Source organism: Bolinopsis microptera, chromosome 9, assembly GCF_026151205.1.
Source record: "Bolinopsis microptera isolate Bmic1 chromosome 9, MBARI_Bmic_1.0, whole genome shotgun sequence".
Taxonomy (NCBI): domain Eukaryota; kingdom Metazoa; phylum Ctenophora; class Tentaculata; order Lobata; family Bolinopsidae; genus Bolinopsis; species Bolinopsis microptera.
The window spans coordinates 7,689,976-7,700,193 of NC_087080.1; the positions used below are offsets into that span (position 1 = coordinate 7,689,976).

The 10,218-nt window shown below is 38.6% G+C and overlaps 1 long non-coding RNA gene across 1 annotated transcript; it reads right to left on the bottom strand.

Moving 5' to 3' along the window:
• Window positions 1-2,424: 2,424 nt before the first annotated feature.
• Window positions 2,425-4,140, bottom strand: LOC134820562 (uncharacterized). The gene is made up of 3 exons (XR_010160901.1): window positions 4,033-4,140; window positions 3,849-3,925; window positions 2,425-2,603 (listed from the first exon to the last, which is right to left on the bottom strand). It is a non-coding gene; the product is annotated as an uncharacterized LOC134820562 (long non-coding RNA).
• Between the last annotated feature and the right edge of the window lie 6,078 nt (window positions 4,141-10,218).

Genomic DNA, 10,218 nt, shown 5'->3' on the forward strand with positions numbered 1-10,218 from the left:
AAAATAGCTGTACGGTACGTACTTTTGAAAGGTACAATGCTTGCAATTGCAAAAAGATGCACAAAAACCACGTTCACACGACAACTTTCATGGAAGCTGAATTCGCTCATCGCTGCATTTCAATTTATACCATTAGATTTAGAGCAGTTGTACAAGAATGTTCCAGAAGCAAGAAGGGTTGGACCATGTGACATTGGATTTGGCGCTTTGAATTATGTTGGTTGAAAAAGTTGGCAGATGTTGTTTACGCGATTTTTAGCGCATCCGCATTAATGTGTGAAACAAACTTTAGAGACTACGAATATGTTATGAATAAAAGAAGGATGAGGCTGAAGCCTCAGCTTGCTGAAAAACTAGTGTTTATTTACTCCAATAAGCACATTAAAATGTGATACTGATTTTATCTGTCACTGCAACTGTTCATTTTTATTTCTCACTGTTAATTTACTATCTTAATAATTCATGTTCCTCTTCGACTACTACCTCAAATAAAATTATGATAATACTAAAGGAACATTGCAAGTACTCCACTAACTTTGAAAAAAGTTTCATTTTTTTCCCCAAAAAAGTCTGTACCCTATAGGGCCTGTACGGTACGTACCTTTAAAAGTAGCTGTACCGTACGTACTTAAAGCCCTGTACCGTACGTACTTGCCATCTTAGATGTACTTAAGCGGGCTAACATAGCCCCTGTTGATACTTTCGTACAAGCAGCTAGACTCCGATGGTTTTGCCATGTGGTGAGGATGCCAGAAGAAAGAATACCCAACTATCTTCTGCACTGGATCCCAAAGCATGGTAAAAGGTCAAGAGGTAGACCTCGGAAAAACTGGTTGTCATGTGTCCGGGAGGATGCAGCAATCTTCACAGGTGTCGATAACATCACGATAGAAGATGCAGAACAACAAGCTACAGACAGGGTTCACTGGAGAGGTCTAATTAGAAAGGAGTTACTATGTGGTGCAGGCCACTCGTACGACTAGGAGGAGACCTTTTCAAGTACAAGTAGTAATTGCTGCAAAAAATATTTGTGTTCGACCAGCCTTACGTTTATGATGATGTACGTTAATTGTTAACAATTTATAATACTGACCCATTGCCGGGTTGACTGACTGCAACCGGGTTGGCGACCAGGCTGGCGAGTGGAGATGGGGCTGGCGATAGGGCTGGCGACGGAGCGGGCGACCGGGCTGCCAAATGAGCTGGCGACCGGGCTTGTGTCTGGGCTGGCAAATGAGCTGGCGACTGGGCTGGCGTCTTTGCTGGCGACGGGGGTTGCGATGGGGGTGGCGACTGAGCTGGTAACTGGGCTGGTGACTGTTGTTGCGGTTCTGATCGTTGGTTTTTCCTCCTGTAGCAATATTTTAGAAATCTTTCGTAATATAATTTAAAGCAAGGTAATGTTTTATGCCTGCTAAACACGTTTATTCTGAAGTCTGAACATTGGCCTTTCTGAAAATAACAACTGCATGATAAAATCAGGCTTGTTATTGAAAAACCTCATGTCTACCTTAATTTCACAACAAAAAAGGCTATTTCATAAAAGTTCTGACGACAATTGCGCAATATACGTTGGCAACCAAGTTTCTCCGACACAATTAACTGGATGTGATCAGAAGATAAACAAGAATTTTTAAGAAAAGAACTCGATGTAATTTGGTGTCTTACGGAAGTGTCTTTCGTTTCTTCTTTGCCTTCTCATTGTCCTTTACATTTACATTCTTACACACTTTATAATCAACCAACCAACCTCTGAGCAATTTTCAAACAAATAAAGGGCATTTAATATAATTATAAACATCTTTAAATGTGTATAATGTGTAAATAAAATACTTTATCAAACATCAAAAAGCGCTTACAGATCAGCTTCATCTGCATGAAGTATTTAAATTAAATGATCGTTAATAAATCGTTCTTATTATATCGTATATACTAGAAGCCCATGCACGTTTTTATATGCGTTACTGTGCAACTTTTTGCTTTTGACCTAATAGATGTTATATGATAATTAATAATTCAATTGGGATGTTGGGATGTTTTTTTACACGATTAAATCACAAATTTCTTTCAAAGAATAATACTAGCTTCAACCCGGGCCGTTTAGTATATTATAAATTATATGTTTGATATAATATGATATAATATTATGTAATATGTATGTATACAACGTTAAACCACTCTTAGAAAGGGTTACTAAATCCAGATGGAAATATTTGGACAAATTCTGCAATTCTGTGAAATGACTAACTCTCCAGTCTCAACTGCAGTTAGCTCTTGCCTTTGCTGTTAGAAGCATGCAATAAATATGAAGGGTAGAATTGGCAGCCAATTATATTGGGGGGGGGGGGGGCCCTATATTGAAATAAAAAATATATAAAATCACATAATAATACGAATGACTAAAATAATAAGTTAAACAGGAATGAGAGAGTTGTGTAAAATAACTCATTCACAGACGAAAATAATGAAGTTCAGATAAGGGACAATTACTAACTCATTATGTGGAAGATCTCCACATTGTAGGTCTCTTCTTTGTGGTCCTCGATGTATACAGCAGTGTATCTGAATCCCACCTTTACCGGCTCACCAGTTAATGGTTTTTGCTGATTGTATTAGGTTGTTATTTTCAGCAAGTTATATAACTGATATCAGAGTAACTGTAAAAGTTGTTGTTCCCGATGTTAATTCTCGTATCTGTATTTAAAGGACAATTATGATTCATAAATATATTCACACTTGTCACTATTTAATGCGCACAGTTTAACATTAAATATTAGTACTGTAACAAATTTACTTATATCCTATAACTTATTACATACTACTATATGTTTTGATTCTTAGAAGGGCATTGTTAGATAACAGTTTTTGACTGACTTGAATGTCCTGCGCAGCATTTTGAAACTTCTTTAAATTATTTTGTATTCTAATTCTAATTCTAATTCTAATTTTAATTCTAATTCATCATTTCATTCATAAATTGAAACTTGATTATATAGATACTTTGGGCGGCCATAAAAATAAGGTTTGAAAGGTTTCTTCTATAACACACTACCAGTCAACATACTGACGCACACTTTTTAGCATCTCTACTATAATTCAGAGAATTATTTCTGTCTGTAGGATGTACGACCGCCCACGTGCAAATTAGATGAAAAATAGGAATTTAGGTAACAACCAAAAGGTTCCATAGCAACGGTGTTTTAATGCACACATGCACGTGCAAAGATTGTTTTAACGTTATTTTGATCGGTTTTGTGTTAATTACGTTGTGTTTAAACTTTTAAAGTGTTTTATATTTAAATCGGCTGTATCCTCGGTTGAGATGGATATTTTTTGATGCGATTGAAAATTTCTTTCAAAGAATACTAGACTAGCTTCGTCCCTGTTACCACGGGCTTTCTAGTATTATATAATACATTTTGGCCTATTTTATTATATGTTTGTTCGATTTGTTGTACATTTTTGTATATATTTTGGTTACTTGACAGGATTAAAATATGCATAGATAATTGCGTTGTAGCGCGATGCACTACTGGGTCGTGCCGCGCATCAAATAATTCTTCTCGTGTTGGTTCTCACATTAAGATAGAACTGATGTAAGATATTTAAAAGCAACACTGATTCATCGATTGGTTGGACCGGATATAACCCAACTTAAATTGTTCTCATTTTATTTTTAATGAAAAAGATGGAGCGTCGAGCAGAACCAACTGTAATCAAGCCGAATTTCCCCTATATTGTTAATCTTTGCAATTTTGAATTGATTAACGTGAATTAATAAATTATTGCGTGTAAACAGTTTCTTTTGGCCCAGTTTATCTTCTTGCATGATGTAAAGTAATAGTTACCATGTTCTGGTGTTGGTTCTGGTGTTGGTTCCTTGTTACAACTTGTTTTTCTATGTAAGTCGTATTGTTTCCGTGTTCTGCAAACAAATCGATACTTCAAGTCTGTTCTATGTTATGGATTTTTTAAGATATTCAAGAGAAAACACATTTGAACAATAATATTTGTTATTGTAGTATTACTTACAGTATTTCAGTTCCTGATGTTCCTCTTCCTGCTACATTGTAACACCCTGAAAATTATTGTATGGTTAATCAAATGATATTTATATACTGTTGATATATTTATAGATGCTGAATCTGGTGGGGCTGGCTGGGGCAAACTTTTTGACACGTAGCAGAAGATTATTAATTAGTACCCATTATTTGATTGTCTATTTTATTTCATTTGGACTCTAGATAAACCCTAAAAAAGGGTTAAACAATATGCTTTACCTCCCCACCAGAATCATCATCTATAAATATAATTTACAATTTAATAATTGAACGTGGCGGCTAAAGCAGAACCGTTCGCGTTTATTCATAATATTATCAGTCAGTGTCTTCTAATGTGTTTAGGTCTGTATAAACGAATCTCAGATTAGATGAATAAACAATAATCATTACTTACTCTCGAAATTTTTCTTAAATTCCTTGAACATTGCGGGGTCCATGCCCCGGTTAGTGACGGTAACGCACCTAGTGCAGTTATCCGTTGTAGCACGATGCACTACTGGGTCACGCATCAAATAATTCTTCTCGCAAGTAGATCTTCGGTAGATCGGCGAGATGCACCACTGTGCCTCACCGAGCTGCAAAGGATTGACATCGTGAATCAAATAATTGCGTGACTTATATCAACAAAATTGTAATATCAATCTATAATCTATACTCACTATTTTATCAAACGGGATCGTATCATATGTTTGATCATCAAACTGGATTCTGGCATATTGCCTCGCACACGCAGGTGGAACATCCGCCAGTTTAAGAGGCGTTTTTTTACTCTTTGTGGTCTTGACATTATGATCTGTGTAGGTATATATATATTAGTTTTAAGTTTGTTAACACAAATAAAAATAATTTTTACAAAGCAATATGCAATAAATACAATACTATAGTGTGGAGCTACTATCGAGTCTGAGCACCCACTCATATTTGGTCCAATGAAATACCTCATTCATGGTTAGTCTAATGGTAGTTTAGCGGCGGTGGAGGTTTCAGGCTGTTCCGGCTTCCGAGTTTCGACCATTCCCGAGGATCCCGATCCGGTGTTATCTTGGACCGGCATCGACTCGGGTTTGGGCTCGACTGCGGGAGCTTTCGCAACCGTCACATCCATTGGGCTGATTTCTACCTCAGCTCCTCGACGGGGTCACCTTTGATATTGCTAAGTTTAAGTTGTAGTCTGATGGTGTTGTCCGTACTTGTTCTCTCTCTTGATCTTCCGTTCTTCAGGGTCTGAAATATTCTCTGTGTCAGCTGCTGTATAAAAAAGATACAATCACGTTGCTGGACTTTCTTTTTATTATATATAGGAGTCTCATATTTACACAAATACAATAATACGTACACCACCTACCTTGTAGTGGTCCAAGTGAGCTGAACAAGGGTCAGTGGAGTGGCAAAGGTGACCAGATTTTGTGCCAAATTCGTAACAATACAAATCTGGATCGCGGTAATGTATATATTCTTGTTCTAAGTTGCTCTCCATGTTCATTCTAGAATACACGGATTTGTTAGCTCCCAGTGAGTTTTGTAGGCAGATTTAATATGGCAGATAGGGGTGTGATAGATATAACATAACATAACATAACATTATAAATAATGCCTCTCTGGGCATCTCAAAAAGAAATTCATAGAAAATGAACACTTTACGTTTGAAACCATATAATTACAAACTTTTAAGTTTGTAGATATAGTTTTTTTTTATTACCCGATTGTTGATAAAAAAGCATTCAATTTAGTAAATAATAAAAACAATATACACATAATATAACAATAGCCCTACATAAAAGTTCTATATAAAAATTCGGGGTGAATCATGTCCTCTTCTTCCTCTTCTTATTCTTCTTCATCTCCTTAATCCATCGCCTTGCAGAACTCCTGTAAAAAGACAGGACAATGTGTTCAATCTAGTGTTATGCTTGAGTTGGTTTTGGACCTCTTCAATCTTCATGCTTTTACTTTAATTATTATTATTATTTGGTATCTAAAATGCAAGTGTATAGCAAGCATATTTAACAATTTGTAAGCAATAATGTATTGTGAGCAGCTGTGACTTTAATATGGCATGAAAATCATAAATAACGCAAAACTTAAATTTTACTGGAATATGAAGAAAACTAATACAAATTTAATGTCAGACCCGTCGCCACTCTCAGCGGTCAAACCAGGGCTCATAAAAGCTTAAAAGCGCCTGTGTCCTTTCACCAACTGTGCTAATGTGAGTGGCGGTGTGGTCAGGCCCTTTTTAACAGCGCGCCAGCTGCTAGTATACTTGTATATTATTGTATACTTGTATATTATTGTAATTTTAAATCAAATTTATTCGGATATTTATTTAGGCGCCCCCCTGTTGGCGCCCCCTCCCCTTTTGGTGCCCCTCCCTAAAATTGAACAAATTAGGTGATTTTAGAGGATGAGCCGGTAAAATCTCTAAAAAAGTGTGTATCTAGAGCAAAACGCGCAGTTTTGCTAGTACATTAGTTAAGTTTTCGAAATTGTCCCACATTCAAACGACGATTTGGCGCCCCCCTAAGACGGCGCCCCCCTGCACAGCGGGGTCAGCGGGGCCCTTTGTTACGCCACTGCCTTTTTCTAAGATTTGAGCACACTTGGGTATATTGGTAAGGTCGTGTTCCAGATTACCGGACGAGTCTGTGTAGGGCTATTAAGACCAGGATTGATTCCTTCATTGCATTTAAAACATCCTAGCCAAACTCAAGTTCTAAAAAGTTTCTGAGCCCAAATTCACAGAGGGTCTACAGTATAAATTTATAAGTCTAACGATAAGTTGTGTTAATTCAATATACTGTATTGCAGTTAAAAGCAAAACAATTGCTAAATTGATATTAACGGGTGATACTCGTAAAATATCTGTTCCATATATTGGACCGTCGACGAGTCCAACTCGGCGCGCGTCCTGGTAGGTTGTAAACCTACAAAATTGATAAACAAATGTCTCACAGAAGAGAAATTTGTAAAACTACAACGACCATAAACTTCATAAAATTAAAACGCTGCATATATTTACCAAACTATCTATATTGCGCGGCATAAAAAACAAAAAACTTACTATTGATCAATTTTCATTTTTAAAACATTAAAAATGTCTTTAACATATAACAGTGATTTTTGTGGCTAAATATTGAAATTGTAATAGCCGATAATTTTTTGTAAGATATTGTCACTTGCGCTATATTTATTAAACGCTCCGACGCGACAAACATCTGTGTAACTTTGGAAAAATATCGAAAATTCTACAAATTTGATATCCTCTTACTCGCCATGTCAAAGATCAAATTGTGGTTTAAGTAGTTTAGAAAATAAACCAAAAAATCAAACGGTAATAATTGACGAAAAAACGCGCAAAATATTTTTAAAAACCGCGCAAATTTTAATTTGGACAAAAATTTTGGTTTAATATATTTAAATGTTCAAAAAAATGCTTACTTTAACATGACAAAAGAAATTTTAGTTTTAATTAAAATAAAATTATCAAACCAAACGTAAACCAACAATTTAAGTTAATTCCGCGCTTAATCCGAGTATGCTGGGCTCTAAAAAAGAAACCACGGGCTTTAAAGAAAACTTCCAATCTTGGGTTTGGAAACCATCCCAATTATTCCATATACGTCGGGCTCTAAAGGAAAGTCCTTCTATCACGTTGTACACATGTCACGATGCAGGTGATACACAAAACGTGAGTATCACGGGATTGTCTTGATTCACGATTTCAATCCTTTGCATTGACGGATGTTACTCGTCTAAATTTCTTCGAAGTAGCGCGCGCCGCTTTCTTCTCGAAATGTTAATGATGGCCCGATGGCACGAGCTACGAAGTAGCGCGCGCCGGGCCAGATCATTAACAATGTAATGGTCAATCCTTTGCAGCTCGGTGAGGCCCAGTGGTGCATCTCGCCGATTACCGAAAAATAATTATTTGATGCGCGGCGCGGCCCAGTAGTGCATTGCGCTACAAGGGATTGTCACGAGCGGGCTCAAAAGAAGATAAACTGGGCTCTAAGGATTCACTTAACCTTACTGGGCCGCGCTCAGCCTGTCATCCTGCCGAATCTCGACTTTATTTATGAACATAATAGCCTGAGGTCCCCAAGTAAACCTAACCATGTGCTTTCGCGCTACTTCGGGCGCGCTTGTTTCACAAGTCAAGAAAAGCACCTATCCACATACCCCGATGGGAAGGTTCGTGCGCGCGTGCGCAGTGCTGACAACAGCGTCTATGTAGCGCAGGTAGTCTTGGCACTTCTCCCTACAGTATGCAGTAACCACTTTTCAGGTTTCTATAGTGCATAGTGACAGTGTATAGGGGTTAATTAGGTATAAACTACAGTACAGCTGTACTTACACCTTCATTCACAAGCATGCAAGCTCACCTGGTCCAATAAGCGGGAAACGCGAAGGTAAACGTTAAATACTAGTGGAGCCGCGGCAAAGTACTAAAATGCGCGGGCAATTCTAAAATTTATAATGTCGCCGCGCCTCACGTCTTGTATTATTAGACAACAACATCCAGAAGGACTTTCGACAAATCTGTTCCAAATGAAAAGTTCGAAAATAGAGTGTTTTAGTGAATAACTTAGAATATATTTTTGATTTTCTCAAGATCTGACAAATAGATTTTCTTTAAACTTTCCAGATAGTTACATGGCTATATGACAGATAATGTGTGAGAGTTTGGGAGAATTTTTATATGTTAAACTTGAGATATGACTTCAAACACAAGAAAATATCTCCAAATTGGCGGTTTCTAGAGGAACGCAGGCCCACATATTTCGAGATCCTACTGATCAATTTTCTTTAAACTTTCCAGATAGTTGTATGGCTATGAGACAGATAATCTGTGCAAGTTTGGGCGAATTTCTATGTGCCAAACTTGAGATATGACTTCAAAATTATGAAAATATCTCAAATTGGCGTTTTCTAGCGGAATGCAGGCACATTTTTCGAGATCCTACAGATAAATTTTCTTTAAACTTTCCAGATAGTTGTATAACTATGAGACAGATATTCTGTGCGATTTTAGGCAACTTTATATGTGCCAAACCTGAGATATGACTTCAAACACAAGAAAATATCTCCAAATTGGCGGTTTCTAGCGGAATGCAGGCACATATTTCGAGATCTTACTGATAAATTTTCTTTAACCTTTCCAGATAGTTGTATGGCTATGAGACGGATAATCTGTGTGATTTTGGTCGAGTTTCTATGTGCCGAACTTGAGATATGACTTCAAACACAAGAAAATATCTCCGAATTGGCGGTTTTTAGCGGAACAAAGGCATATATTTGGAGATCTAAATGATAGAATCTTTAAAAACTTTCCAGATAGTTACATGGCTAGAGGAGGAGGAGGAGGAGGCGGAGGACTGAGGAGGGGGAGGAGGACTGAGGAAGACTGAGGAGGAGGAGGAGGTGTAGGAGGAGGTGGACTCAGAAGGAGGAGGAGGACTGAGGAGGAGGAGGAAGTGGAGGATGTGGAGGAGATGGACTCGGGAGGACTCAGGAGGAGGAAGACTGAGGAGGAAGAGGAGGATGAGGAAGACTGAGGAGGAGAACTGAGGAGGAGGAGGAGGAAGAGGAGTAGGACTGAGGAGGACTGAGGAGGAGGATTGATGAGAAGGAGGGGGAGGAGAAGGAGGAGGACTGGAAGAGGAGGACTGAGGAGGGGAAGGAGGAGGAAGAGGAGGACTGAAGAAGAGGATGAGGACGAGGAGAATGAGGAGGACTGAGGAGGAGGAGGAGGACTGACGAGGAGGACTGATGAGGAGGAGAAGGACTGACGATGAAGAGGAGGACTGAGGAGGAGGAGGAGGAAGAGGAGGAGAAGGAAGACTGAGGAGGACTGAGGAGGAGGAAGAAGAGAAGGAGGAGGAGGAGGACTGAGGAGGAGGAGGAGAAGGAAGACTGAGGAGGAGGAGGACTGAGGATGAGGACGATGATGACTGAGGAGGAGGAAGACTGAGGAGGAGGACTGAGAAGGAGGAGGAAGAGGAGGAGGAGTAGGAGGGGCATGAGGGAGAGGAGGAGGAGGAGGAGGAGGAGGAGGAGGAGGAGGAGGAGGAGGAGGAGGAGGAGGAGAAGGAGGAGGAGGAAGCATCTAAATGTTATTTCCATTTTTTCATAACATTTTTGATCCGTTTTTGTCCGT